Source organism: Puma concolor, chromosome B1 (assembly GCF_028749965.1).
Source record: "Puma concolor isolate L17-30 chromosome B1, mPumCon1.1.hap2, whole genome shotgun sequence".
Taxonomy (NCBI): Eukaryota; Metazoa; Chordata; class Mammalia; order Carnivora; family Felidae; genus Puma; species Puma concolor.
Window position 1 is genome coordinate 73938899 of NC_141670.1, and position 27550 is coordinate 73966448.

At 38.7% G+C, this 27550-nt stretch overlaps 1 protein-coding gene across 1 annotated transcript in view; it reads left to right on the forward strand.

Annotated features, from left to right (window-relative positions):
- DCHS2 (dachsous cadherin-related 2) overlaps window positions 1-27550 on the forward strand; it is a 246661-nt gene that overhangs the window by 92836 nt on the left and 126275 nt on the right. The gene's annotated exons all lie outside the window — the stretch shown is intronic.

Consider the following 27550-nt stretch of genomic DNA (forward strand, 5'->3'; position numbering starts at 1 on the left):
TCATGGGATAGAGACCCGCATCAGGCTCACGCTCTGCTTAGGATTCTCTCTCTCCCTCTGCCCCTCTCTCCTGCACACACTCTCTCTCTTAATAAAAAAATAAAAAAAGAAAGAAAAAATATATTTGAAGAAAATGAAAAGAGCTTAGTAACCTTTGGAACAATATAATCTGTTATACACATAATTGGAATCCCTGAGGGAGGATAGTATGAATGGAATAGTATAAATTATATATGTTTTAAGAAATAAGGGCTAATTCCCCAGATTTGGAGAAAAACATCAAGGTGCATATCTAAGAACATCAGCAAGTGCCAAGTAGGGTAAATAAAAAGAGAAATGCACTTAGACATATCATTACCAAACTGCTAAAGACGAAAGATAAAGAGGCAATTGTGAAAGTGGTTGGGGTCGGGGGCACATATTATACACTGGGAGACAACAGGTCAAAAGATGAGCTATTTGGAGAACAAGCGTCAGAGAGGTGATGTGGCTTTGTTTTTTTCGGATGAGATAGACAAAAACTATTCCAACAGGTAAAGGAGAACTTTTCATAATGAAAAAGGGCAATTAATCATGAAGATGTAACCATCCTAACGTGCATGTATCTAATAACAGTTTCATAAAACCTGAATCAGAATCTGACAGAACTAAGAAGAGAAGTGATAAAATACACAAGTTACAGCCCTACTCAGTAATTGATGGGTCAAGTAGACAAACCAAAGCAAGACAAACCAAAGCAAAACAAACCAAAACAAAAATGCATATAAGCAACTCTTTTCTCCACTTGGCATAGTTGGCATTTATAGAATCCAATATCCAACAATTGCAGAACACACACTGTTTTCAGGACATGTTCAACATGGAACAACATGGAATGTTCAACATCATAGATCATATTATGGACAATAAAAAAGTCTCAATACATTTAGAAGATTGAAATCACAGAGACTATGTCTTCTGACCACAGTGAAAGTTGGGAATCAATAATGATAGGATTTTTAGGAAGGAAAAGCCCCAAATATTTAAAAATTAAGAAATATTCTTCTAAATAACCCATGGATCAAGGAAGAAATTGAAAAGGAAATTAGAAAATTTTGAACTGAATGATAAGTATACAGCAATAAAATTTGTGGGATGCAGTTAAAACAGTTAGTAGAGGGAAATATATTGTTTTACATGCTTTTGAAAGAAGAAAGCTATAAGATGGAGTGAAGTAGTAAATAGAAGGAGGGAATTATAAAGAGAAAGGAGAATTCTATTAACTAGAACATAAATTTTAGAGATAATTACCATATGGAAACTTCTTTGAAAAGATTAATAAAATTGATTAGTCATTAGTAAGAAGAATCGAGAAAAAAAAGAAAAAATGTACTATTACTAATAGAAATTATTACAGATCCTACATATGTTAAAAAGATTATGCAGAACTTCATGTCGATAAATTTGATAACTTATATGAAATGGACAAACAACCAACTTTACAAAACTAACACAAGAAGAAATAAAAAAATCTCAGTAGCTCTGTATCTACTTAAGAAATAGAATTTATAGGGGCACCTGGGTGGCTTAGTTGGTTAAGCATCCGAATTTGGCTCTGGTCATGGTCTCACGGTCTGTGAGTTCAAGCCCCGCTTTGGGCTCTGTGCTGACAGCATGGAGCCTAGAGTCTGCTTCAGATTCTGTGTCTCTGTCTCTCTCTGCCCCTCCCCTGCTCTCTCTCTCTCCCTCTCCCTCTCTCTCTCTCTCTCTCTCTCTCTCTCTCTCTCTTTCAAATGAATAAACATTAAAAAAAAAAAAAGAAATAGAATTTAAAATAACTACCCACTCCCCTCCAAATAAGATATCTCCAGGCTCAGATGGTATTATGGGTGAATTCTATCAGACATTCAAAAGGATTAATACCAACCTCACATAAACTCAGAAAATAGGAAGTGAGAGAATGTTTTCCAACATGTAGGTGAGTCCAGGGTAATCCTGACATCAGAACCAAGACACTCGACCAAAATCAAGATACAAGTAAACGAAATTATAACCAGTATCTTTCAGAACATAGATACAAAACTCCTCTACAAAATATTAGAAAATCAAATCCAATCATGCATGAAAGGGGTAATAAACCAAGTGGGATTTATCCTAGGAATGAAGGGTGGTTCAACATTTGAAAATCAGTGTAAATTAGCCACATTAACAGAAAAAAAAAGTGAGAAATTTCCATAGCCATCTCAATAAATACAGAAAATATATCTGACGAAGTTCAACACTTAAGATTTTTAAAAATTGCTGTCAACAAACTGACATAATAGAGAGCATCTACGAAGAAATTTATAGCTAACTTTATACTTACTGGTAAAAGACTGAATGCTTTCTTCCTAAGGTCAGCAAAATGGCAAGTATGCAAGAATAGAATACCACTCTATTCAATATTGTACTATAAAAGTGCTTACCAGAACAGAAGTCATGAAAAAGAAGTAAAAGATAAAATATTAGAAAGAATGAAGTGAGTCTTTATTCAGAGGTGATATGATTATATATGTAGAAAATACTAAGAAATCTGTAATTTACTACTAAGTGAATTTAGTAAGATCCCAGGATGTAAGATTAATATACAAAAATCAACAGGTTTTCTATGTATTTGCAGTAAAAAATGTAAATGAAATTTTAAAAATTTCATTTTTAAATAGTATCAAAAATAATATAAGCGATATGTAGGATCTGAACACTGAAAACTACAAAGCTTTGCTGAAAGAAAATAAGGAAAATAATAATCTTCATGACTAGTATACTTAATACTTTTAAAATGTTGCTTCTTTCCAAATTGGCACATAGCTTTGTCACAGTCCCAATCAACATTCCAAAAGGCTCATTTGAAAAAAGTTGCAAGTTGAGTCTAAACTCTGTGTGGTAATACAGAAGATCTAAAATAACCAAGCATTTTTTTTTTAATGCTTTTTAATTTTATTTGGAGAGCGAGAGCACAAGCAGAGGCGGGGAAGAGGGAGAGGGAGAGAGAGAATCCAAAGCGGGCTCTGCACTGTTAGCACAGAGCCCAATGTGGGTCTTGAACTCATAAACTGTGAGATCATGACCTGAGCTGAAACCGAGACTCAGACACTTAACTGAGTCACCCAGTTGCCCCTAACCAAGCATTTTTGAAAAAACATTTTTTTTTAATTTATTTTGAGAGAGAGCAAGCGAGCAAGGGAAGGGCAGAGAGAGAGAGAGGGTGAGAGAGAATGCCAAGCAGACTCCACGATATCCGTGCAGAGCCCAATGAGGGGCTCAAACCCACAAACTGTGAGATTATGACCTGAGCCAAAGTTGGACGCTCAATCAGTTGAGCCACCCAGGCGCTCCCCCTGAAAACTTTTTAAAGTTGAGAGACTTGCCCTGATTCAAGACTTTGTATAAAGCTATGGGAATCAAGAGAGTGCAGTATAGGGGCACCTGGGTGGCTCAGTTGGTTCAACGGTCCACTCAGGTCATGATCTCACTGCTTGTGAGTTTGAGCCCCGCGTCAGACTCTGTGCCAACAGCTCAGAGCCTGGAGCCTGCTTCAGATTCTGTGTCTCCTTCTCTCTCTGCCCCTCCCCCGCCCACGCTCTGTCTCTCAAAAATAAACATTAAAAAATTTTTTTTTTTAAAAAAGAGTGCAGTATTGACGTAAAGACAGACAAATTGGTTAAACAGAATTAAGGTGCAGAAAGAGATCCTCATAATTAATTTTTGACAAAGGTACCAAGGCAATTCAATAGTGAAGGGAAAAGTCTTTTCAATAAATTATTGTGGAATGATTGGATATCTCTAAGGGGGGAAAGCTTGACCACAATATCACACTGTACACAAAAAAATGAACTTGAAATTTCTCATAGACCTACATCTAGAAGCTAAAACATTTTAAAATTCTAGAAGAAAACACAGGAGAGTATCTTTGTACTCTTGGGGTAGGAAAAGATTTCTTGGGGGTGACACTATTTCAAACCATAAAAGAAAAAAGAAACTGGTAAAATTAAATTGTGTAAAAATTGAAAAGTTCTGCTCATCAGAAGGCACCATTAAGAAAACAAACAAAAATAATAAGGTACATAATGGGAGAATATATTTGCTATACTGCTATAATCAATAATAAAATATCAAACAAGTCTACAAAAAGGAGTAAAATACCTGACATGACACTTCACAAAAGAAGATATATAGAAATGTCCAATAAATCCATGAACAAGTGTTCATCATCATTATTAATCAGGGAAATGGGAATTAAAATCATGACACACTACTTTATATCCATTAGAATGGATAAAAATAAAAAATATGAGAACATCAATGTTGACAAAGGTATACAGCACCCAGAACTCTCACATGTTGCTGGTAAAATACTTGGGGAGAAGTGTTTGGTAGTTTCTTTTTTTTCTTTTATGTTTATTTAACTTGAGAGAGAAAGGGGTATGAGGGACAGAGAGACAGGGAGAAAAAGAAAATCCCAAGCAGGCTCTGTGCTGTGCTGTCAGAACAGAGCCTGATGTGGGGCTCGAACTCGTGAACTGTGAGATCATGACCTGAGCCAAAACCAAGAGTTGGATGCTTCACTGACTGAGCCACCCAGTTGCCCCATGTTTGGTGATTTCTTATGAAGTTAAAGGCTACACCTACCTCAAGACCCTGCAATTCCTCACCTAGATTGTTACCCAAGAAAAATAACAACATATGTCTACAGAAAGACATGTATAAGAATGTTCATAGCAGCTTTATTCATAATGGCCCCAAACTGGAAACAACACAAATGTTCATGATGAATGGAAAAATAAATTGTGCTATATGGATTTAATATAATACTACCCAGCAGTATAAAAGAATGATCCATTAACACATGAAACACTATGGATGAATCTCAAAGTCCTAATGTTGAGTGAAAGAAACCAGACAAAAAAAATCACACATATGATTTCATTTATGTGAAATTAATGAACTAGCAAAATTAATCTATGTCAATAGAAATTACATGGTTGCACATTGGGGTAGAGAGTGAATGAGTGGAGGAATAAGGAAACTTCCTGGGGTGATTGAAATGTTCTATATTTTGATTTGTATGTTGGTTACATGGATAGGTTTATGTATTATATATTATAAATATACATACATCCAAACTCATCTAACTGTATACTAACACCTATCACTGAACATAAATTTTACTGTAATAAAAAAATGAGGGGAAAAAAACTTAGGTTAGAATGGACTTCTCTATTTCATTTTCTGGATCCACATGCATGGGTGGGGTAGACAGAGAACAACATGGAGATAGGGTAAAGGAAAAGGTGACTGTGAGTGCAACATGGCATTGGAGAGAGGGAGAGGTTTCATAGCTATCGTGAATATGAAACTGGGGGTGGGAGGAAGGAAAGACGACTAATTTTTTTTAAATTTTTTTTTAACGTTTTATTTATTTTTGAGACAGAGAGAGACAGAGCTGAACGGGGGAGGGTCAGCGAGAGTGAGACACAGAATCTGAAACAGGCTCCAGGCTCTGAGCTGTCAGCACAGAGCCCAACACGGGGCTCGAACTTATGGACCTTGAGATCATGACCTGAGCTGAAGTCGGATGCTTAACTGACTGAGCCACCCAGGTGCTCCGGAAGGAAAGATGTCTGGGAAGAATATTTAGCAAGTTCTGTTTGTTTGCAGCAGTGTGAGGACTCATCATCTCTTCAAGAAAACCTGAAGAGCTCCATTATTCTCGGCTCTCAGAATAGATTTGTGTTGGTTTGCAGTGTCACCATACTGAGACAAGGCATTCATGTGGGTTTCAGAGAGCGGGCCCAGGCATTTTCAACTCTCTTGTTTAACCACCAGACTATACAACACTCTGAGAGGAAGTGGGTACTGAGGAGCTCAGTGTACATTTCTGGTTTCCTGCGGGAGAAGGGCCATTCAAGGAAGTTTCTTCAGGGGTCCTTACATCATCAAACAATAAGGGCCAAACCTGACAATCTAGTCAGTTTAAAGAGAAATGCTACTTTTTACAAATGAAAAACCCTGGTGATTTCTTCGTGGGTTGCTTGTACAGAGTCAAACATTCCGTGGATTTGTGCTCTCCTGCAACTTGTTCATGGTAGTTTGGAATTCCCTCTCTATTCCTTTGTTCCCAGGGGGACCCCTAGGTTTCCCTGACTGTTGTGAAACAGCTTGGAGCTATGAAACCTTAGCAGAACATTCTAGGCACAGCTGGAATTTACTTTGTTTACTGCTCAGCTGCTAAAGATCTGCATTAGTTACGGACTGAGTTGGGTGTATGAATCCCTTTGCCACCAACTCCCTCTGCTGGCCTGGAATTTGCATCTTACTACTCAACCCTTTTCCCCATCTAGTATGATTGCTGTCTCCTTGGAATATAAAGATAGCAATCCCAAACTAAAACAACATGCTTATGAGGAAGCTCCATAAAACTTAGTGACATTGTTCCCGGCTCCCATTTTCTTGCCCACCTTCCTTCTGTTGTCCCACTTTGTGACTCAGTGGTCCTTAACCACCCCACCTGGCCAGTATATCATTGTAGAGCTCAGCAAGCAGGCATGTCTCAAAAACTGTGGGCTTTTTTTCTCCTAAATGCAGAGTGCTGAAAAAAAATGTATCTTTATAAAATATTTCTAACTATTAACAGATTTGTGCTCGCTGGTTTTTCATATTTCTTGGCAGATTTTAATGGTAAAATCTTGCATGCCATCTGATTTGAGGGAAGGATTAAGAGCAAAGAGGGAAGGGTGGGTAGGTAAAAGTTGAATTATTCTTAACAGTTCTGGGAATGATACCATATTTTAAAATCAATCCAGAATGGAAAATGGAAGTTGCTTTCAGGCATGGCAATGTAACATTTACAGCTAGTTTCTGTTTCCAGTTCTCCCAGAAGACAGATATAATGAAATCTTCCATGAAACTCCAAATCTCCTCTTAAGATGATGCTTTTGGAGGCATGGAAAAAGCCCGCAAACGCTGAGGGCTTATGCTGATAAAGGGGAAAGTAAGTCTGTTTCCTATTCCCCTTGGACCTAGTGGGAAGGAGGCGGGAGTGGAGAGGGGAGTCCTGACCAAGAATTTGATGATGTTAAAGAAAAAAATAAGTCCTATAGCATCTGCCAGTGTTTTGCTCCACAAAGTAAGACCTGTAATGAATTACCTCTATTAAATTTAGATCTTCCTCGACTTTTGATGGGGTTGCATTTCAATAAACTCATTGCAGTTTGAAAATACTGTAAGCTGAAAATGCATTTAATACAGCTAAACTCCAAACATCATAGCTTAGCCTTGCCTACCTTAAACATGTTCATAGCACTTACGTTAGCCTACAGCTGGGAAAATCATCCAACACAAAGCCTATTTTAGGCACAATGTTGAATATCTCATGCAGTCGATTGAGTGCCATACTGAAAGCGACAAACGGAACGAAGGTGTGGGTACAGAATAGTTGCAAGCGTATCGGCTGTATACCCTTTGTCATGGCATGGCTGGCATGGACCTGCCAATGCCCAGCATCCTGAGAGTGTCGTACCGCGTATCACTAGGCAAGGATAAATTCAAAGTATGGTTTCTGTTGAATGTGTATCACTTTTGTACCCTGTAAAGTTGAAGAGTCCTAAGTTGAAGCATCTGAAGTTGGAGCCCATCTGTAGAATACCTTAATGAGTTTGGGTGTGCACATCTAGACACATCTAGATGCACATCTAGACCCCAGCCTTCATTTTGAATAGGACTGGAGAATTAAACTTCTTATATAGTAAATTTATATGGCTTTAGTGATTGGGGCTCACAGTCCATTTGGGGGTGTCCTACTTGGTGCTCATTGGAATGAGAGTGGTTGGGAGTGGCATCATCGTGGGGGCGTCCTTATAAGGAGTGGCATCCAAGAACACTTTTTTTTCCCAAATTATTCAAGAACTTGGGAAGTTATTCTATATCATGAGTGCAGTATTTAGGACATGCCTCATTGTTGAGCCCTACTGTGATGTCTTAGGCGTGTGGCTGAGAATTACTGAGTCACATGGTGTGACAACAGAAGGGCTGGAGGTGGGACAGATAAAGACATTGAGGATGGGCAGGGAAGTGAGAGCTGGTAATAATAATAACTAAGTTTTACTGAGCTTATTACATGTCAGGTGTTGGGGGCACATTATTTCATTGAACCTTGACCTTTGCCCCTGGAAGTGGCTGTCACTCCCATTTGATACAATTAGTAAATGCTGGACCAGGATTCAAACTCCTATTTAGTGCCTCAATTCTTTAGGGCATAGAGAAAATTTATCTTATGTAATGCTTTTTTTTTTGAATGAAATTAAAATCAAACCAACAGATATCCATTGATCATAGTATAAAGCCTTGTGGGGACATAGATCTTGGATTATTCAGCCTTAAAACAGTAGGAGATCTTGCATTTTGCAAGAACATGGACGCAGCTGGAGGACATTATGCTAACTGAAATAAGCCAGTCACAGAAAGAAGAAAACTGCATGATCTCATTTATATGTGGGATCTAAAAAAGGCTGAATACATAGAAACAGAGAGTAGAATAGTGGGTTACCATGAGGCACAGTACCTCATAAAAGGGTTGCCACAGTTTTGTGAAAAAGCAAAATGTATTTGGTAAGAATCCTAGGAAGTGTAAGTGAACTGTTTTTATTTTATATGATACAATATTTTATTTAAATGGAGCCCATATCCTAAATTGAGCCACTTTCAGGAATATAAATGGGTTCTCTTCTTAAATGGAGAGCAGGTGTCCTAGACCTAGACAACCCTAATTTCAGACTTTTGACTTAATTTATGCAAGATGTTGAAAACAGAAATAGAGAAAGTAACAAGTCATTAAGTCCTAGTCCAAATTATAGATGTGGTAGAATATGTTGCTTACTTTTTTTGCCTAGTAAATATTCATTCAGATAACCTTTTATGTCCCTTCCTTATCTCAATTTTTATGGACTTTCCAGGGTCGTTAAAGTACACATTTGACTGCATGTTCTACATTCATAGTGCAACGTCCTTGTTTACTCTTGGTTTATATGACCTGCCTCCATGCCTCCTCCACTCCACACAGACCTGGGATAGAGAGCATGGCTCTTACTTTTTTGCTCAGGTTGTTTATTTCACCAAGAATATCTTCGTCTTCTCTTAGGCTATTCAGTTCCTACCAGTGCTTTAAGATCTTGTTTAAAGAAGTGATGGGAGGAAGGTTTAAGACATACAAGTAAATCAAATAGTGAATGGTTGGTATCATAAGAATGAGACAGGTAAGTGGCTATGGTAGTTCAGTGGAAGGGAAGACTACTTCAGCTGAGTGCATCAGGGAAGGCTTCTTGCAAGAGGTAGCAATTGCATTGGGCCTTTGCATTCAGATAAATGAACGAATTATGAGTAGGATTTGATCATATTAAAGTGGATGGGGAAGGAATCCATGCAGAGAGTACAAAATGAGGCAAAGCCTGAAGCAAGGAGTATGTGGAACATACTGTGGATTGTGGATTGTGAATTTTGATGGAACACAGGCATTACAAGTGAAGTAAAATAAGATAGGTTATAAAGGTGGGTTAGGGACACCATGAAAGCTTTGAATGTAAAATGTTGGCATTGGTGGATCAATAAACACTTTTATCTCTCTGAATTCAGGGAAATTAAGAGATCTCGGTCTTCAACAAATGGGCATTATGATGTCATCATTATAACTTTCAAAGCTGATTAGAGAAGGGGCTTCTAGACCAGTGGCCAAGTGGGCTTGCTAATACCTCACCCCTGAATTCAACAGCATTACCAGATAGGCATGGAAACTGAAGACCTACCTATCTTGCATAGGCAGGCCCCTTACTGTGGGTCCCAGAGAGCAGGGATTATTCCCTTTCTTCCTCTCCTCCCCATCTCTCACCTCCATTTCCTTCCATCCTTCCCTACCCACCCCTCTCCTCCATTTCCTCCCATCCTTCCCTACCCACCCCTCCCCTCCATTCCCTTCCCTCCTCCCCTCCCCTCCCCTTCATTCCCTTCCCTCCTCCCTCCTTTCTTCCATAATTACTGAGTATCTGCTATGTGCCAGATACTCTTCTCCGTGCTGAGGATAAAGATTTAACAGACAGACATAGAACTTAGAATTCCAATATTCCTAAGGTAGACCAAATCTGAACAGAAAATCCCAAAGAGACCTCAGCTGATTGTGTTCAATTTTTTCTCCTAAACTCAGGATGCTATATAACCACAAAAATGACAAATGTTTACCTCACCCAATTTTCTAAACTATAAAATGGTAATAAGAATTCTTCCCTTGAATAACTCCTCAATTTTTTAAGTCAAATGAAAACACATTGAAATGTTCGTGTACTCTTCATGCATAAAGAAACATTTAGTTAATAAACCTTAGTGTTTTCAGTTTATGTACTCTTTCTTCTTAGCAACTCTTATTACCATAATTCCTCTTTGTCCTCTGATTCATTCTTTAACTTTCCTTCTTAACTTGTCTGCTTTTCTCCATCAAGGATATTTGAATACTTTTCAAGACAGCCCACCCTGGCATTGCTTTCTGTGATAGTCCTGTAACTACTCTGCATTGGAAAGAAAGTTTGCTTGTGCTTTGGAAAGGCTTTAGCTCATCATTTAAATTTGATAAACATCTGGGGCACCTGGGTGGCTCAGTCAGTTAAGTATCCGACTATGGCTCAGGTCATGATCTCATGGTTCTTGGGTTCAAGCCCCATGTCGGGCTTTGCACTGGCAGTGTGGAGCCTGCTTGGATCCTCTGTCTGCCTCTCTCTCTGTCCCTCCCCTGCTTTCACTCTCTCAGAAAAAAAAAATGATAAACTTCTGGGTATACCAATAAAACTTGGTCCATGAGAAGAAAATGTTTCTAGGAGAGCAGGGGCTTTTATTGAGTGCTTCTGCTGGACCAAATGCCATGCTGGGCAGTGAACAACATAGAAATGGTCCCTCTCTTTGCAGAGGGAAGACCACAGTTGAGATGGAATAATCCAGGGGGCTATGAGGATGGATTGGAAGCATCTGCAGGTGCATGTTATGTTAGCAAAAATGTTCATCAGAATTAACAAGGAAGTGTTAAGCATCTTTGTATTTATTTATTTATTTATTTTTGCATCTTTGTATTTAAATAAATGGATTATGAACACAGTGCAGAAAGACTGTGTGTTACTCATAGATGTCATTAATAATGCTCTTAATAATACAAAAGCTAACTGTTTTTTTTTTTTTTTTTTTTAAGGATTTTTAGGAGCTTTACCCACATTATCTCATTTAAAGCTCACGACAGTCCCATGAAATAGGATGGCAGAGCCGGCTTGTTGGCTATCTAACAGGTTTTTTTTTTTTTTTTTAGATCTTTATTTGTTTTTGAGAAAGAGAGAGACAGAGCGTGAGCAGGGGAGGGGCAGAGAGAGAGGGAGACACAGAATCTGAAACAGGCTCCAGGTGTCAACCCAGAGCATGACGAGGGGCTCAAACTCACAAACTGCAAGATCATGACCTGAGCTGAAGTCGGATGCCTAACCCACTGAGCCACCCAGGTGCTCCCTATCCAACAGTCTTATTAATCCCTTCATCCTTGGCACACAGTGCCTGCTTCTTTCACTCTCAAAAAGGGCATTTCCGGGGCGCCTGGGTGGCGCAGTCGGTTGGCGTCCGACTTCAGCCAGGTCACGATCTCGCGGTCCGTGAGTTCGAGCCCCGCGTCGGGCTCTGGGCTGATGGCTCGGAGCCTGGAGCCTGTTTCCGATTCTGTGTCTCCCTCTCTCTCTGCCCCTCCCCCGTTCATGCTCTGTCTCTCTCTGTCCCAAAAATAAATAAACGTTGAAAAAAAAAATTTAAAAAAAAAAAAAAAAAAAAAAAGGGCATTTCCTTGTTTGCCTTTCCCCAATCCTTCCTCTAGGAGTGAATTATAATCGGTCTAAACAAATAATAATACTCTGAGTTGCCTTGCCAAATAATTGGTTAAGCCTGTACAGGCAATGCTGTCTTGAAACTTGAGGGAAGAGCTAGTAGGAACTTCCAAGAAGAGGTTCCTGGCTCTAAAACATGGATGCAAGGCAAACATGTTCTTCTTTCTACCTCTGCATATGATCATTGGTGAGTAATGTATGGCATCCAACAGCAAACTTGGTCCAAAGTGAGGACCAAGCCCAAGCTGGACCAAGTCTGGTGGCAGGGAGGGGAGGAAATGAGATGTAAGGACTCAAAACCTGAATGAGATTATTGAGCTGCCGAATTAACCAGTCCTGGAATTCTCTCACCCTTGGACTTCTTGACAAGGGGAATAATAAATATTCTTATTGTTTACGATGTTTTGGTTGAGTTTTGGTAGTTACTGAGTTCAAGATGTTTTGGTTAAAAGCATGCCTACAGATATGTTATTTCCTTTTGGTAAAATTGAGGCACTGAGAAATTAAATTAGTTACTGCTCAAGATCATTGAGGTGCCAAGAGGGAAAAGCAGGTTTCAAAGCTAGTCTGCCCGGAGAGAAGCCTTGTGCTTAACCAATAGCTGTAATACCACTGCCTCACCTTGATATTTCATTTCTTTACAAGTGGAATAGTGCTGACTTAAGTACATTCCATTTCAAGAATGAAATTTGCTGCACTGTATCGTCTGGCCTGGAGTAAGAGGTTGGCAGTCCTTATGCCTTCCTGGACTCTGGCCCCCTGCATTAATAACAGTTATGGAGCAGCAAGAGAGAAATGTGAGTAGGTCTTTCCACCTCTTCCACCTCCTTCTCTTCGCCACCCCTGTGCCTGTGACTTGTGAGAGAATTAATGGATGAATATATCATGGATATAAAAGCTGTGTTTTTAATTATGTGATCAATCTTTCTTAGATTGACTCTTAAATTTTTGAGTATGGATATACCCGAGACCAAGGAATTATCCCCTATGCACATCAAGACTATTTCTGTATGTGTTTAATGAGTGGTATCAGCCTGGGAATACAAATGAGGCCATCTGAAGAATGTCTCCTCGCCCTTGTGGAGACACCGCTAAACTGTGATATAATTAATTTGGAGTGTCCCTGGATATGCTCTGGGAGTGGTGAGCTGGGGCTTCTTAGACCTCACAGAGAGGAGCATGTTCAATTCAGGGCTGAAATGGTAGAGGAGAGGACTAGTAGGACATTTCTGGGAAACCGGAAAGTTTAGACTGGCATATGCCATAATGAAAAATGCTGTAGCACACCTTGGCAGGAAAATGCTTCTTTTTTGCTGAAAGGTTTCTTTTAGACGTAACCAGTCAGCGCTTACTTGGCACTTGTGGCCTTGGGATATGCAAAACATGGTGATTATGTCACCATGAGTTAAAAGATTATCAGTTAAATGATTGCATGATTCAAGGATTATATGAAGACTCATGGCTTGTTTTTTTAAATAAGCATTTACTGTCCTCATCCTGTCTCATTTGCATATGTGTTAAAATATGAGGCCAGTTGCTTGTCCCCAGCCCAGAGCTTTCAAGCCCAAGTGGTCATTGGAACATTGCGGGCTGCATTCAACAGCAATGTGAATGACTTAGGGAGGCTCCATTTGCAAGGAAGAGGTTGTGCACTTAATTCATTTTAGCTGCTTGGTTGGAGTGATCCTTTGGCCTTTTTTGGCCTCTGTCTCTTAAGTTTGCATTCCTTGGTCAGTTATCCATCATATGTTTTACTTATAACATCTATTTCTGTAGGACGGTCTTTATTAAGTTAATGTATTTTCTATTCCACCTAATTAAAAAAAGACTAGGAAGCTACTAACATAACTGTATGAGATTCAGAAAGATAAAATTAAGGAAGGCAGGGCAAAAGGAATATGAAGTGGCATAGTAGGAGGAAGCCAGGACGAATTTAGTATGTGGGAGTAGAGTCCGCAAGGTCAAGATCATGCACACGCATGAAAGCTGTAGTGACAAGGATTCTTGTAGTCACTGAGTTAGAAACGTTACTGCTGCTCAGGAGAAGAAGCATTGACTTCTCTGGAACTAAAGCCTTGGGAAATTGTTTTCCTGTAGGGTCTTTATAAAGGGCACATTGATGTGTAGTAGGGGATCTCCTAAACAGTATGCTTATGATATGCTTATACAGCTCTGTAACAATGAGTGCATCAGCGCAGGGAGGCAGAGCAGTGCAGCCCAGGCTTCCCTTGGGTCTGCACGCACTGCCTTCTCTTTTCCTCCTGGAAAGCAAAGCTGCTAAGTGGAATCTAAGTTTCCAGACCTTAACACTTGCCGACTGTGATTGTGATGCTTTTGCAGGTGTGAAAACAGCAGTTAATTGTGTTTGAGTAACTTAGGGGTCATACTGGAACTCATGGCCTTAAGTTTAATATAGACTGTGGACTTGCTCAGTTTGCCTTCCCCCTTTTTGTCTTTTCATTAGGACTCTTCAAATCCATGGGCCCACTTGGAGTTTAGAGTGCACCTGTTTGTGTTTATATCTGAGAATGCTCCCTTCTACTGGGAAGACCCTCTGTGTATAAATTTAGCGGACCTCTTTGTTTTACAAAACATGCAGGAGAGGTACATTTAAAAGACAAAAGTCATGTGGCACCTGGGTGGCTGAGTCAGTTAAGCCTCTAGACTCTTGGTTTCAGCTCAGGTCATGATCTCACAGTTCATGAGCTCAAGCCCTGAGTGGGGCTCTGTGCTGACAGTGTGGAGCCTGCTTGGGATTCTCTGTCTCCCTCCCTCTCTCTCTCTCTCTCTCTGCCCCTGCCCTGCTCTCTCTCCCTCTCATAATAAATAAACTTAAAACAGAGAGAAAAGTCACGTGATTCTAATTTATGATAGTCATTCCCCAAGGAGAATGAGATGCTTTGTTTTCTTTAAAAAAAAAAAAATTAAGTTTATTTATTTATTTTGAGAGAGAGCACAAATAGAGGAGGAACTGAGAGGGGGGTGGGGGAGAGAGAGAATCCCAAGCAGGTTCTGCACTGTCAGCACAGAGCCTGATGCAGGGCTCGAACCCATGAACCGTGAGATCATGACCTGAGCTGAAATCAAGAGCCGGATGCTTAACTGACCGAGCCACCCAGGTGCCCCAGAATGAGATGCTTGCTTGCTTGCTTTCCTTTTTATTTTTAAAAAGCTAAGAATTTTGAAAATAACATTTCTTAAAAGTGCATACTTATTGCATCCACTCATCTATGAGTATCATTTTGAAACAAGTTTAATAAAAAAAAAATTTTTTCATGAAATCTTTAGAAGATTTACTCCTGGATGTAAATAAAAATAAAGTGTGGAAAAATAGTCACAACAACAAAAAAAAGGATGGCTGCCAAAAATTAAGATGCAGGCATATACTCGGAATATGTTCTGAAATGGAAAGACACAGAGGCCTTTCTTCTGCATGTGCGCTCTGTACTTCTAAGCCCTCGTTTAACTAAGCCAGGGCTGGCTGAAATAACGTTTAATGTTTAACATGAATCCTTTGAAAGACTCTAACAACTGGTTCCCCTTTCTAGACTTTGCTGGCCTTTCAGGGTATCCTTTGTGGGTGCAGTGGAGAGAGGGTGGCCCTCAAAAGTCATACAGCATAGAAGCTTTATACATAAGCCAAAGCATGCTCAATAGAAAACATTGTTTACAAAAGAGCGTCATTTAAAAAGTGAACGTTCACCATGATTGCATCCCAAGAGAGAACACCTGTTAGGAGTTTGGGGCATGCTCTTCAGATTTTTATTTTCTCTGGAAGTAGTAATATTTATGTAACTCTGCACGGTGGTGTCCTATCTTGAGTTAGGAATTGGTCAAGAGGAAGCGAGCCTTACCTTTCAGCAGGTCAGGTGGTTCCACATGGCCCGTCCCTTTCACCTGTTTTTCACGCTGAAGGAATAGAGATGTTGGCAGAGAAGCCGTGTCTGCTTTTCTTCCTCTGCTGGTGAACACACACAGAACCCCAAAGCATGTAAAGTCCCCTTTAATTCCTTCAATGCTGTGAAACCCTTACCATATCAAGAGAGTGGTGAGAAGTCAGGCATGTGCTCCTACACTAGCTGCTCATTGCCCTGTCCTCTGGCCTGGTCTTTGTTCCCATTTGCATGTGGCCACTCTCCTGGGGAAGCAGCGCTTTGCCTCAGTCTGTCAGTCTTTTTAATTTTTAATCTTCTTCTTTAGCACCTAACTCTTCTTGCAAACTTGGCTTTTATCATTCTCTGATCCATCCTTTTTGCTTCTGGAGTGGAGGAGGGATGATTCTAGTTTTGAGGTGGAGGGGAGGAAGAAGGCCTTGATCTACCTTGGAAAGCTGGGAAATACCCAAGGAATGTTCAGACATCTCTCATGACGGGGAGCAGGTAATGCCCCCCAGACTACCTATTACAGTATGCTAAGAGAGCCCTTGTCTCGCTAGGGTCATTATATTTTTTTAAATATTCTTTTTTTAAAGTTTATATATTTATTTTGAGACAGAGAGCACAAGCAGGGGAGGGGCAGAGAGAGAGAGAGAGAGAGAGAGAGAGAGAGAATCCCAAGCAGGCTCTGTGCCATCAGTGCTGAGCCCAATGCTGGGGGCTCAATCTCACAAACCATAAGATCATGACCTGAGCTGAAGTTAAGAGTCAGATGCTTAACCGACTGAGCCACGCAGGTGCCCTTAAATGATTGGGAAAAAAAGAGAGAGATAATATTTCATAACAGTGAAAATTACATGAAATTCAAATTTTGGTGTTTATAAATAAGTTTTATTGGAAAAGGGCCATTCATTTACATAGTATTTATGGCTCTTTTGTGTTAAAATAGCAGAGTTGAATACTTGGAACAGAGGCCTTATGGCCTGCAAAACCTAAAATATTTATTATCTAGCCTTTTACAGAAAAGTTTGTAAATAACCTTCAGGGGTCAGTGATGCCCTGGGCCTGTGACTCTTATATGACTGTACTTGGTTGGTTTTTAAGAATGAGTAGGAGAGGCTTCACTTGCAAATAGCTGAATAAATGGATGGCAAATACTTATCAACTACATTTTTTTTTTTAGTTCAGTAGTTTTGATGCTCAGCTTTTTCATAATATTAGACCATAAAACTGTATTTATAAAAATGAGGACAAAAAATTGAATGAAAACAAAAATCACTTATTCCCCATGTTACATTACTTAGTATTTGGATTATTTTCTTTTTTTAATAAATTTTTTTTCAACTTTTTTAATTTATTTTTGGGACAGAGAGAGACAGAGCATGAACGGGGGAGGGCCAGAAGAGAGGGAGACACAGAATCGGAAACAGGCTCCAGGCTCCGAGCCATCAGCCCAGAGCCTGACGCGGGGCTCGAACTCACGGACCGTGAGATCGTGACCTGGCTGAAGTCGGACGCTTAACCGACTGCGCCACCCAGGCGCCCCATTATTTGGATTATTTTCTATATAACTTTAGCTTTATTGACGTATGATGAACATATAAAATTGTAAGATATTTACAATTTAAAAAAAATTTTTTTAACGTTTATTTATTATTGAAAGACAGAGACAGAGCGTGAGCAGGGGAGGGGCAGAGACAGGAAGGCACAGAATCCGAAGCCGGCTCCAGGCTCTGAGCTGTCAGCACAGAGCCTGATGCGGGACTCGAACTTACAAACTGCGAGATCATGACCTGAGCTGAAGTCGGATGCCCAACCGACTGAGCCACCCAGGCGCCCCTAAAATGATGAGATATTTAAAGTGCATAGCATGGTGATTTGGTATACATACACATTGTGAAAAGATTTCCCCCATCTAATTCATTAATACATTCACCACCTCACATGTTTACTCCCTACCCACCGCCCTACCCCCTGCTTTTTTTGGTGAGAACACTTAGTTCTAGTCTCTTAGAAAGTTTCAATGATGCAATACAGTGTTATCAACTACAGTCCCAGTGTTTTACATTAGATCCTCAAACCTGATTCATTTTATAGCTGAAAGTTGTATTTTTTATAGCTGTAATTGTATTTTTTTTAGCCAACCTCTTCCTATTTCTCTACACCTGCCCCAGCTCCTGGCAAACAATTTTCTACTCTCTGTTTCTAGGAGTTTGACTCTTTTTAAAATTCTACATATAAGTGATCCCACGCAGTATTTGTTTTTGTCTGATTTATCTCACTTAGCATAATGTCCTCCAGGTCCATCCATGTTGTGGCACATGGTGGGATTTCCTTCTTTCTCATGATGAATACTCCACTGAATATATATACACCACATCTTTTTTATCCATTCATCTGTTGATAAACTTAGGTTGTTTCCATATTGTGCCTACTGTAAATAATGCTGTAATGAATGTGGGAGTGCAGGTACCTCTTCAAGATACTGATTCTCTTTGGGTACATACTCAGAAGCAGGATTTCTGGACTATATGGCAGTTCTATTTTTAATTTTTTTGAGGAATCTCCACGCTGTTTTTCATAGTGGCTGCACCAGTTTGCATTCCCACCAACAGTGTGTGAAGTTTCCCTTTTCTCCATATTCTTGCCACCCCTTGTTATTTCTTGTCTTTTGATAGCCATTCTAACAGGTGTGAACTGCCATCTAGTTGTGATTGTGATATGCATTCCCCTGATGATTAGTGATGTTGAGCACCTTTGAAAAGTGCCTGTTGGCTGTCTATAAGTCTTTTTTGGAAAAATGTCTATTCAGATCCTCTGTCTTTCCTTTTCTTTTTTGTTTTTTGGAGTAGAGTTGTATGAGTTTTTTTTAATATTTTGGATATTTACCCCTTATCAGATATATAATTTGCAAATATTTGCTTCCATTCTGTAGGTTTCCTTTTCATTTTGTGGATGGTTTGCATTCCTATGCAGAAGCTTATTACTTTAATATAATATTAGCTTTATTTTTACTTTTGTTGCCTTTGCTTTTGGCATCAGATCCAAAAAATCATTGCCAGACTGATGTAAAGTTGCTTACCCATTATGGTTTTTTTTTTTTTTTTTCTAGGAGTTTTATGGTCTCAGGTTTTATGTTCAAGTCTTTAATTCATTTTGATTTGATTTTGTGTGATATAAGATAATGGTCCAGTTTCACTCTTTTTCATATATGGCTGTCCAGTTTTTCCAACACCATTATATATTCTTGGCTCCTTTGTTATAAATTAATTGACCATATATATGTGGGTTTATTTCTGGGCTCTCTGTCCTGTCTCACTTACCTTTCTGTGTGTTTTAAAGCCCAATTCCATACTGTTTTGATTACTATAGCTTTGTATTATAGTTTGAAATCAGCAAGTGTGATGCCTCTAGCTATGTTTTTCTTTCTTAGGATGGTTTTAGCTCTTCAGCGTCTTTTGTGGTCACATACAAATTTTAGGATTGTTCTATTTCTGTGACAAATGCCATTAGGATTACATTGCATATATAGCTTCTTTGGGGTAGTGTGGACATTTCAACAATATTCATTCTTCTAACCCATGAGCATGGAATATCTTTCGATTTGTTTATATTTTCTTCAATTTGTTTCATCAACGTTTTGTAGTTTTCAGTATACAGATATTTTAGCTCCTTGGGTAAATGTATTCCTAGGTATTTTATTCTTTTTGATGCCATTGTAAATGGGATTTTTTTTTTAATTTCTGTTTCTGATAGTTCATTATTACTGTATTGACGCTAAATAGATTTTTTTATATTGGTTTTGTATCCTGCAACTTCCCCAAATTCATTTATTAGTTCTAACAATATTTTTTTGGTAGACTATGGATTTTCTATATATAATATCATGTGATATGCAAGAGATAGTTTTACTTCTTCCTTTTTGATTTGGTGCCTTTTATTTCTTTTACTTGCCTAATTGCTCTGGCTAGGACTTCCAGTACTATGTTAAATAAAAGTGGCAAGAGTGGGCATCCTTGTCTTACTTTTGATCTTATAGGAAAAGCCTTCATTGAGTATGATGTTGGCTGTAGGCTTGTCATATATGGCTTTTTTTTTTTTTTTAATGTTTATTTATTTTTGAGACAGAGAGAGACAGAGCATGAATGGGGGAGGGGCAGAGAGAGAGGGAGACACAGAATCAGAAGCAAGCTCCAGGCTCTGAGCCATCAGCCCAGAGCCTGATGCGGGGCTCGAACTCACGAACCGTGAGATCGTGACCTGAGCTGAAGTCGGACGCTCAACCGACTGAGCCACCCAGGCGCCCCTGTCATATATGGCTTTTAATTGTGTTGAGGTACATTCCCTTTACACCCACTTTGTTGAGAGGTTTTATAATGACTGGATGTTGGATTGTGTCAAATGGTTTTTCTACATCTTTTGAGAAGATGATGATTTTTATACTTCGTTTTGTTAATGTAGTATATCATATTTATTGATTTTCAGATGTTTAACCATTCTTGGATCCCTGGAATAAATCCCACTTGATCATGGTGTATGTTCCTTTTAATGTACTAATTGAATTTGGTTTGCTGTTATTTTTTTGAGGATTTTTGCATCTATGTTCATCAGAGATAATGGCCCATAATTTTCTTTTCTTATAGTGTCCTTGACTGGTTTTGATATCCAGGTGATTCTAGCCTCTTAAAATGGGGTTTGGAAATATATCCTGCTCTGGCTTATTTCCTTTTAATTTTTATTCTATATGTTGGGTATTTTTTTTTTTTTTTTTGCAGAAATGGGATATCATATATAGCTTTTAGTGGACTTTTTTTCTTTTTTACTAAACACGTGTCTTTAAATACACAATCTTCATGGCTACATTGTATTCTATCTTTGAAAGAAATAATTTATTTAACAACTTTATTGTTGAACATTTGGGTTCTAGAATAAATAATACAACATTATAAGTCTTTAATACAAATAGCTGTCTACATACTGTTTTTAGAAATATATTGAGGGGGTGCCTGGGTGACTCAGTTGGTTGGTTAAGCATCTGACTCTTGATTTCGGCTCAGGTCATGATCTCATGGTTTATGAGTTTGAGCCTTACTTCAGGCTCTGTGCTGATGGTTCTCTCTCTCTCTCTCTCTCTCTCTCTCTCTCTCTCTCTCTCCTCTCTCTCCTCTCTCTCTCAAAATAAATAAATAAACTTAAAGTAAATGTACTAAGTAGGTCAAAGGAAATGAATATTTTTAGGTTTGGGAGGATGTTTACCTCATATATATGAGGAACAAAGTTACTTCTCAGATAGGCTTAAAAATGAGTACATATTTATTTCATCCTTGCCCCACTTAATATATTACTTTAATGGTTGCCAGTATTTTAAAAATATTATTTTAATTTTTATTTATTTCATGACTAGTAGAATTGCATATCTTAAATATATGTTAATCTCTGTGACTTGTTTGTTCTTGTCCTTTACCCATTTTTCTTTTATAATGGAAAGTCATTATTATCATTTTTTTAATGTTTATATATTTTTGAGAGAGAGAGAGTGTGTACAAGTGGGGGAAGGGCAGAGAGAGAGGGAGACACAGAATCCGAAGCAGGCACCAGGCTCTGAGCTGTCAGTACAGAGCCCAACGAAGGGCTCCAACTCACCAATCATGAGCTCATGACCTGAGCCAAAGTCGGATGCTTAACCGACTGAGCCACCCAGGCGCCCCAGTCAGTTATTTTCAAAGGGCTATTTCCATGTTAAGAACATTAGCCTTTATGTATGTACGTGTATATAAACACACATATATATGTATATGCTATACATATATATTGCAGATATCATGCCTAATTCACCTTTAAATTTTTTTGTGTATGGTGTTTTTGACATAATGGAATTCTAAATGGTTATGTAGTTGTTGTATTGATTTTTTTTCCTTTGTGATTTTTTGTCCATGTGTTTTAGTTTTATAATCCTTTTTTGTTTTGAAATTTCTTTCCGATGTAAGAATCAGCCAAAAATTCCCCTATGTTTTGTGTGTGTGCTTTAAACAATTTCATTATTTGCGTTTAACATATCTGTGTAGAATTTATTTTCATGTGAGGTTAATATCAAACTTGATTTTCCCCTCATGTACTTTGCCAATTTTTCTAGCAACTTATGTGGATAAACCTACATTCCTCAGTGGTTTATGATGTTTCCTTTGTAATATAAAAATAATTTAGGTTTACCAGGATCTGTTTCAGGTCTTGCTTTTGTGTTCTACTGATCTGCTTGCCAATTCTTTTTTTAGATTGCACTTTTTAAATTGTTTATTTGTAATACCTCATTGGACAAGTTACCCCTCACCCCACCCATAGATCTCCTTTTACAAAATTTCCTTTGGTTGCTTTTTTGGGAGAGGGTGGGACAACAAATAGTAGGATTAGTGGTTTCTTAATTCCATTCTTCAATTAAAGCAATAAAAACATGTTATCAGAGCAGTAAGGTTGCTTTTTTTTTTTTTTTTTTTTTACTGTAACTTGAAAATGGATATTCAGTTTATTCAACTTCTCTGTCAGCTTCTCTGAAAATACATTTTAGGAGGTGAAAATAAAATACAGTTCTGTTACCAACCTCTGAATAGTTCTACATGCCTTAAGATAATTTTTTTTTCTTTTGCCGGTTTTAGCATTTTAGATTTTATTCTATAATGATATAGCTTGGTTAATAGATTGTGTTTTAGACATTAAAATAGTATTCCTCAGTGAGTGTTTGATGGGACTTATGGAATATCTTGCTCTTTTGTTGTTGCTTGTTTAGATTTTATTCCATAATCATAAAGTTAGCTCTGCAGTCCAGGAGGACTTGGAATGGGATACGGAAAATATGGAACGCGAGGAATTGTCATGTGAATACAAAGATTATAGGAGGTTGCAAGCAGATAGGAGCGAGGGGTACTCTCCTGAGCAACAGAAGGAATGGCCTGGTTGTTAAGATAAAATGCAAGTCAGGGGCGCCTGGGTGGCTCAGTCGGTTAAGCATCTGACTTCAGCTCAGGTCATGATCTCACAGTCTGTGAGTTCCAGCCCTGCGTGGGGCTCTGTGCTGACAGCTCAGAGCCTGGAACCTGCTTCAGATTCTGTGTCTCCCTCCCTCTCTGCCCCTCCCCCACTTGTGCTCTGTCTCTCTTCTCAAAAGTAAATAAATGTTAAAAATTTTTTTAAAAAAATGCAAGTCAAAGTTAAGGGTTGTCCACGGTGAGCAATGGTGACCTTCTTTCTGGTCCTGCCATTCCTAAATGCAAAGTGTTGCATGGTTTCCATAGTATTCATGTACTCTTTTTCACTTTGCCAAAGATCACAGGATTGCCATCTAACTGTACCGTCTTGGCATTCTTGGGAACCATTTATATTTGGCCTAGCATTTGCCATGGACAAGATGCTGCGACCTGTATGATTCGATGAAATTCTCATCATCAAATTTCTCCCTTTAATGGACTTGTTGCCAGTGCCATTATGGCATTTGAAGTCACCATCCTGCCACATAAACCCCACAATAATTTTTTAAAAGCAGGAACTTTTATAACTAAATCCCTTCTTCCCAGTGCTCAGAGCATGAAAGTTTTCTGCTGTCTTTGAGAGTTTGTCTGGAAACAGCTCTCAGGAGATGTGGCCAAAGGGCACGTTGGTGATGGGGATGTCAAAGAACGTGGTGGAGCTGAGCATGGCTGCATGGCATGGTGTGGCCCCCAGGAGTGATGATAGTGTCTGCAAAGCTATCTCATTCTTGTTCTTTTCTTTCTTTTTAATTTCAATTCCGGTGTAGTTAACATACGGTGTTATGTTAGTTTCAAGTGTAAATATAGTGATTCAACAGTCCTATACAGTCCTCAGTGTTCATCCGTGATAAGTGTATTCTTAATTCCCTTCGCGTATTTCATCCATCCCCCCACTCACCTCCCATCTGGTGAACTTCAGTTCTCTATAACTAAGAGTCTTCTTTCGGACTTGCCTCTTTTTTTTCTTTGTTTGTTTGGTTTCTTAAATCTACATGACTGAAATCCTATGGAATTTGTCTCACTGACTTATTTCACTTAGCATTATACTCTGTAGATCTATTCATGTTGTTGCAAATGGCAAGATTTCATTCTTTCTTATATCTGAGTAATATCCCATTGCAAACATATACATACATATGTAATATATATCATCTTCTTTATCCATTTATCCATTGATGGATACTTGGGCTGCTTCCATAATTTGGCTATTGTAAATAATGCTGCAATAAACATAGAGGTGCATATATCTTTTTGAATTAGTATTTTTGTATTCTTTGGGTAAATATCCAGCAGTGGAATTACTGGATCATACAGTAATTCTATTTTTAATTTTTTGAGAAACCTCCATACTGTTTTCCACAGTGGCTGTGCCAGTTTGTATTCCCACCGGTAGTGCACAAGGGTTCCTTTTCTCCACATCCTCACCAACACTTGTTTCTTGTGTTTTTGATTTGAGCCATTCTGACAGGGGTGAGGTGATATCTCACTGTGGTTTTGATTTGTATTTCTCTGATGATGAGTGATGTTGAGCATCTTTTCATTCTTGTTGTTGTTCTCATGAGTTTTTTTTCCCAAGGTCAAAATAGGGAGGATGACCATGAAAGCTTTTTCTAAAACATGCTTGCATTTTATGGGCAATATTAGATTCATTCATTCATGCAACAAATACTTACACATCCTCACTATGAGCCAGGCACTAGCATTATGGATGCTGGAGAGATAACGGGGGGCAAGATAAGTGTAATACTTGCTCTGGAGAGTAAATTCCAGTAGGAGAGAAAATTAATAAACAAATAAGTAAAAATATATAATGCAGTGCAAAATAGAGATAAGGACTCTGAAGATAAGCAAGACAGGGTAAAGGAAAGAGTATGGCAGAAATGAGTGTGACACTCTTGGATAACGTGATCAGGGAAGGCCTCTGTGATCAGGTGGTCTTTGCAGAAACTTGAAAGAAATGGAGAGGCAAGTTATACAAGCTAGTGGGCTCTGGGACCGTCAAGGAGCCCAGCATATCCAGAAGGGAGTGAGTTGGAGAGTAGTGGGAGATAAGGACAGAGAAGTAGCTAGGGTCAAGTTAAAGGGTGTGATTTTACTGAGGTGACGATGAGAAGCTGTTGGAAGGTTCTGAGCAGGAGAGTGACATGATTTGATGCCACTTGAGTTGCATCTCTCTGGCTGCCTTTACAAAAAGTGGATGATGATACCGTCACTCAGAACACTGGGAGAAGAGCGGATTCGGGTGGTAGGTATCAGGAGTTCTGTTTGGACATACCACATTCGAAGTGCCTGTTAGTCACATGAAAGGTGATATCTAATTGGTAGTAGGATGATGCATGGATCTGGAGCACAAGACAAAGACACCGATATTGGGAAAACATATGTTGGTTTAGTATATTGGGCCTGGGTCAGATCACTCAGGAGTGTATTCATTTCCTAGGACTCCTATAGCAAATAACCATCAATTTGCTAGCTTAAAACAACAGAAATTGTTATTACTCATAGATGTGGAGGCTAGAAGTCCAAAGTCCTTCAGGACCTCTCCTCCTCCCTTCTATGTCTCTTCTAGCTGCTAATGCTTGTTGGTGTTCCCTGATTTGTGGCCCATCACTCCAATCTCTGCCTGTCTCTTCTAAGGGCACTTGTCTTTGGATTAAGGGCTCATCTGGGTAATCTACAACATGCTGCTCTCAAAATCCTTAACCTAACCATGTTTTACAATATAAGGTAATATTCACTCTTCTATCATATAAGGCAATATCCACAGGTTCCAGGGATTAGGACATGGACATGTCTTTTGGGGGCCACCATTCACTCACCACAGGCAATGGGTGTGGATTGAAAAGAGAAGCTGACTCAGGACTAAGCTGTGGGACACTAGAGTGTTCAGAGGCCAGGAAGAGAATTCAGAGTCAGTGAAGGAAATTGAAAGGAGGTCAGTGAGGCGTCTGGTGAGGAAGTGTTTCAATGAAGAGATGATGCACTGTATGGAAAGCTGCTGAATTGTGTAGAAAACAAGGATCGAGCCTTGATTATTAGACTTGGTAAGACACAGTCATTGGTGAACTTCCCAAAATTGTGTTCAGAGAGTGGCATGATTGCATCTGTTGTGGTCCCCAGTGCCGAATCCAACTTCCACTGGAATATTACAATCCTGTTTTCACTGTGGGATCAGTGGTTGGCCAAGCACTTAGAATCTAAAAAGTCATTTTGTAATTTCTTTTTCTTCTTTGTATTTGAAGTTATGTTTGTGAGCGTACTGTGTCAATAACTTGGTTTCTTCAAGCAAACTGTTATATGCTCATGGTAGAAATTTTTGGAAATGACAATAAGAAAATTAAAATGGGATATTTCATTTGAAATTTCATCTAAACAAGCCATTTTTTTGCAACCATTTTTTTTTCTAGGATTTTTTGTTTGACTGCTCATGTTTTTAATTGGGCTTTCAGGCTTTTCTATCAATGTCACTGAATTCAGTGATATGATTTCCCAGGAGTAGGTAAAGAACAATGTTGCTGACAATGTGTTGCCGTATAACTTTAGGTTGTCTTTTGGGTTTTTGGATAGCACTGTGAATGGCTGGGCAGGTAACCTCCAAGAAAACTTCCGAGTTGTTGGAAAAGGGACCCTCCCAGATCGAGAGGCCTGTGCTGGTGAGTCAAGTGCAAATAGATCCATTCCATTTATAGAACGTCAAAAACATGTATCCAAGAGCCAGTGTTCTCAATTTGTCTCTACAGATATTAATATAAGGGAAGTGGAAAAAATTAATTTCAGAAAGGTAATAAGGGAATCAGTGAAATCTTAATATCATATTAATATTTTGCATTTTTATAATATCTGCATTAAATTTGTGAGCAATCAGACTGAGGGAGAACAATTCTTGTAAGTTTAGAGTAAAATTCACCAGACTGATCTCAATCTAAAACAGGTAAATTGAGGGTAAGATGAAGAACACAGGAAGAGCACTGAAAGTGCTGAAATGTGGCTCTTTGAGTAGATTCAGGGAAAAAAAAAATCCCCCTGAGATCTACCCTTGATCCCCAAATTAGCACAATAAGGTGGTGATAATAGACTGACAAGACATTTCTCTCTTTGATTTAAGCATCTGTCTGAAGAAAAGGCCCAATGAGCTTATTTACCAATCAGATTTCCTCTTGAAGATTTGGCAAAGCTTTTTCCATTATCTGTTATTTAAATTGCCTACATTTATGTGTAAGACAGTGGATATTGGAAAATATAGACCTCATACAGATGCTAAATTAATTATAGGTATTCAAGACCTAATCCTAGTAGGTAGAGTATGTTGTTCTAGAATACTAGATCAGTATTTCTAGGAAGTTGAGTAAAACTAGGGAGGAATATATTCTTATTTTAGAATCTGAGAATCAGAATCTGAGCTGCTGACATAAATTGAGATCAGTACTCTTATCCCACTTTTCACTTTTCTATTTTGCCTTGCCAAAAGTCCAGATGAGAGAAAGGTCTCAAAGTGGAAATAAGGAAACTTGCTTTATATAAGCCAAATTACTTGTTAATATGTGCTACTAAAGGCTGAGAATGAGTTTTAGAATTTAAGGTTCATTGTATTTATCTTCTAATCAAGCCAAAATTATTGAGGATACCATATGTTTTTAGAAGATATATTTGGTGTCTTTGGGAACTTGAGGCTACTAAATCACTAACAGCTGCCAGAATGGAATAGACCAAATGTACTTGGAATTTAGTTCTTTGTAGTTGGGAA